Below are 5,061 nucleotides of genomic sequence, written 5' to 3'. Positions count from 1 at the left end.
AGGTAATACTTATCCCGTGCGAATAGGTCTTTAGATTTTGGATATTGTAATATCGTAATATGGTATAAGTGCTTTTCCTGGTTTTAAAGGCTGCATTACAGTAAAGTGATGTCATTTTCTGAACGTACCAGACTGTTTCTAAGCTGTACTATTATTTATATATATATATATATGTCCACATTACTGATGATTATTCATCAAAAATCTCATTGTGTTAATATTTAGTGAAAGCACCAATAGTCAACACTACAACATCGTTGCGGTATCGATATCGAGGTATTTGGTCGAAAATATCGTGATATTTGATTTCCTCCATATCGCCCAGCCCTAACTTTTATATATTTATTTCATATGTTGTCAAAAAAACGTTAATAAAAATGTTTGATTGGACAGGAAAACATATTGTTATCATATCAATTTATCATCATGTCTGCTTCTTATTGTTTCCCTATAGATTAACATAGCTTGTAAGTACTGACAAGTGTACAGCCTCTTGCTTTCCTTAACCTCCTTCCTTCCTTAAGGTCAGGTTAAAAACTACTTTTTTGTTTTGAAGGTACTCTCAACTCCTATTTTCTTATCTAGGTACCGGTAGGTTAATTCTATAGTGAAAGTTACAGGTTCTTGCTCAAGAACACTTGAGCAGGCCACATGATTGTTGTGGGACTATTTCGTCGGCTGGTTACAGTGTAAACACTTGTCAGCTGGCAACCACAGATGTCTGGACTCCATCCCAGATTTAACCATCTAAATTTAAGCTTCTCACCAGACTCGCGCCATAAAATATTTAGTGAGTGTGACCTAGAATAAATGAAGCAAAGCCAGTGAGCCAGATCAGGCAGACAGAGAGCTCGAGTGCGACACTCACACGACACTCTCTGTTCACTGCAACATACATCCAACGCACCCTTTTGCAAGAGGGTCGTCTATTTAATCTGTTTATGATCTGTCCTCTCTGCTCAAACACTTCAGAGTTTACATCTGCTGCTGCAGCTCATAAAGCCTTTTATAAGTCCCCCTCCACCCTTCAAGCCACCTGTAGGTTCTGAGTTAAAAGCTATATGTCCCACTTCAATACTACATGCTAATTATACGCAGGTTTTAAAAGTCCCTAATCCTGTGGCCGGGTTGGATCAGTGGGTAGAGCAGGTGCACATATACTGAGAGGTTTATGCCTCAACGCAGAGGTCCAGGGTGCGAATCTAACCTGTTACGATTTCCTGCATGTCTTCCCCCCCTCTCTCTCTCACCTAGCTGTCCTATCAAATAAAGGCGGAAAAGCCCCAAACAATAATCTTTAAAAAAAAAAGGGAACACTTTACTTGAAGGTATCGAAAAAATCGTGAAATGACACTGTCATAACTATGACATGACACTGTCCTGAACGTGTCATAAACGTTATAAACAAGTCATATACGTTTATGACTTCTGTCACTAAGTGTCATTCGGTTTTTGTCATGACAAGTAGACATTGTTTGGGTTGTCTTGATTATGACAACTTGACGTTAATCAAAGTGACATTACCAGAAGTTGTCTTGGTTATGCCAACTTGACATTAAATTTCTTTGGAGCGTACTTATTAAGACAACTTGACATTACACAGGATGATATTATGTCAAGTTGTCACTACAAAGACATCCCAAACAAATTTAATGTCAAGTTGTCATGACCAAGACAACTTCTGGTAATGTCACTTTGATTAATGTCAAGTTGTCATAATCAAGACAACCCAAACAATGTCAACCGAATGACACTTAATGACAGAAGTCATAAAGGTTTATGACTTGTTTATAACGTTTATGACACGTTCATGACAGTGTCATGTCATAGTTATGACAGTGTCATATCACGATTATGTCGATACCTTCAATTAAAGTGTTACCAAAAAAAAGTCCCTAACCCCAACCCTTCCTATCTTGAGTTCGTATGCATACTAAATGCCTTTGATTTGTGTCCTGTTGATGCACACTATTATCCCACAATGCAATGCACGAAGGAAACAGAATAACAACTCATTTTTAAAAGGAGGAACCAGAAAGGTCTTGAAAAATAAAAAATAAAAACATTTTAATGTGTGTGTGTGTGTGTGTGTGTGTATGTGCGTGTGTGTCTCGGTCTGTGAGTGTGGACAGTGTGTGTCACCGTCTATAGGTTCGTCCCCCGTGTCTGTTATGTAGAAGATTACATCCCCCCCAGTGGCCCCCACCCCCCCCCTTTTTTCCCCCCCCCCCTTTTTCCTCAAAAAAAAAAAAAAAAACCCCCCCCCCCCTTTCCCCTTTTTTTTTTTTTTTTTTTCCCCCGCCCCCCCCGCAGAAAAGGGGGGTTTTTTTTTTTTTTTTTTTTTTTCTTTTTTTTTTTTTTTTTTTTTTTTTTTTTTTTCAATGCGTTCCCCCTTTTTTCCCCCCCCCCTTTTATTTTTTTTGAATATGTTTTTGTGTGTGTGTGTGTCTGTGTCTGTGTGTGTGTTGATGTGAAGAGAGGAGGGAAATGCCAGACATGAAAGAGTGCATAAGAAATGCTCTGTTGAAAGTCAGTGGAATTGGCCTCCGGAGTGATGGGCTTGTCAACTTTATAGACTCTTCATTGTTGAGCATCTGATGATTGAGTGTATTCCTATTTCTCTGTCTCTCCCTCTCCCTCACCCCAGCCGGAGGAAACTGCTGCATAATGATAACAGCCTCGGAGACAATGGGTCCAACGGGCGTAAATACACGAGCAGAAACACACACGTTCATGCACAACACATACGCACACATTGTGCTGGTGAAGCTCAGGGGTCAGGGGTTCTGCCTGTGCTGCTGATAGTCTCCAGACCTTCTGAAATTATTTATCAAATATGGAACAATCCGGACATACCTGCCACATTTCTGAGCTTCTATTTTTTTCTTCCTAAAATGACCCGTTGGAATAAAGAATTATTCCTCTCCCTCCTTCCCTTCCTCTGCCTGGACCTTGTCTGCCCAGTGATAAGGTCAGATTGGGTTTATTTTAGGCTGCTTGCGATACTGCAAAGAGTACCAAAGCCCTGAGGTTTTCCCTTAAAAGCAATTTGTTGTGTTTCGGGAGGTTTGGTCCCTCAGGTGTGGCGAACAGACTGAGGCTACAATTCTAAAACCTGGTTTCTCTTTCTGAGAAGTTTAACCGTGACTAGTTGCATTACCTGCTACTGGTGTTGTCGCTTTCTCTCTTCAATCAATCAAAAACATAATGAAAAGCTATTTATATGCACCATTCACCAAGGCAAATTCCACATAAGTGTAACTTATTGTGGCAATAAAACCCTTTTCGGATTCTGATTCTGATATACATTTCTGAAAACAATTCATCCGTGCAGTGTCTTGCAGTCTCTCTAAAAGTGTTATTGTTTATCAGTAAGGTTCTGAAGTGCCTATAGACTCTATACATTATACTATATCATATATTTCTAATATATTACAGCTACATCTGCAGCTAAGGCTTACATTTCCATGACCATATAACACAGCCATAGTAGTTCAGTTAGGTTGGCAAATAACAATACATTGATACAAGGATATAGATGTGTAATTTAAAGGGCCAACGCATTTTTTGTCTCAGTGCAAGTAATTAGGTTGTTTTTTTGTCTTTTGTTGGCTCACTTTTACTCACAACATGCTAACCGGCAACATAGGATTCCATTCTAAGCTAAGTAGCGGCGGCGCTGCTGGTTTTGCACCGGACTAAAACGATGCATGCACAAAAAATGCGTTGGCCCACCTATCTACAGCTAAGGGAGACCGTGATAAGCCCTATTTCAACAAACGGTGGCGTATCCCTTTAACAAGATGAACATCGGCTGCACACATTGGTGACTTAATGTAAATTGTCAATAATGAATGCTTTTGCTTTCATGCCAGTGTTACATTTTTCCAAAGCCTAATTCGAATTTAATTTTGCAGTGCAGTTAATGTATTCAATACTACAGTACTACTGGAGAAAATGAGTTGTATCCAGCCGAGGTCTGGTGAGCACGCAAACTTTATGAAATACACACATTCATTCTTGAGAGCTTTGTTGAAATATCTCTCACCTCTAGGCCTACACTTCTGCATCCCCATCCTGTCCTTGTGTTTGGATGTTTCTTTTTCTTCTGACATGACTAAGATGTCAGACAGTTTAGATTGCTTCTTGATAGGTTATAATAAAACCCTGCAGTATCTTTAGGAGCAGCCTCATTTTAGATGAAGGCGTATGAGCAGCAACAGAATTTGCTCACTCGGTTAGGAGTTTGAATTAGGTGTGTCAGGTGTTCAGCTCTCATTCTGTAACTTTGATTTGAAATTTTGTTTCAAACATCCCATCAAATAGGGTAATATGTTCATACATTGGATGTGGTCCTAAACATTAAATTGCGAATGTAATTATGCTTGAGAACCTTTTCTACAGTGTAACAGACCTGTTCGGCTGTAGCCTACAGGATATAGTTATTCACGGCCAGATGGCTCCACTGTGTGTCAGCAGGCCTGAATAGCAACTGAAGGGAACAGTTTAATGGAGGGTAAACATACTACCGCTAGAGGGCGCCATTTGTTTTGTTATTGTCGGATGCGCTGTGCCATGAACTGCCAGAACGAGACCGGAAACAGTTTCAAAAGTGTACAACATCATTTCTATGGCCGTGTACAAAGTGAAAAAAAAGAAAAAAGAAAAAAGGGGGGGGGGGCTCTCTGTTATGCACTTTTTTCTGGTGGAATGTTTTTGTCTTTGTTCTTTCTGGTCCTAATACATATTATTTTAAAGATAAGCAAGGAAATCATACACCATTCTACTACGTGCTCATTAAATTGCCTTTTAGCGGTAGTAGTAATACTACTACTAATAATAATAATAATAATAATAATAATAATAATAATAATAATAATAATAATACATTAAAATAACTGGAACATAAGTAATAAAATATATAGATGAAGATCATATTTAATTTTTGGCACGGAATCGTGATGCAGAACTTTATTTTGTTAACCTTCACCGGAAGTCTTCGTGTTTATTGTGGCTAGCTTGATTCTGCTACCACCGTAGCTACTTGTAACTTGTAACGGC

Source organism: Perca fluviatilis, chromosome 1 (genome assembly GCF_010015445.1).
Source record: "Perca fluviatilis chromosome 1, GENO_Pfluv_1.0, whole genome shotgun sequence".
NCBI lineage: Eukaryota > Metazoa > Chordata > Actinopteri > Perciformes > Percidae > Perca > Perca fluviatilis.
The sequence above is the reverse complement of the archived record's forward strand: the minus strand, read 5'-3'. Positions refer to the sequence as shown.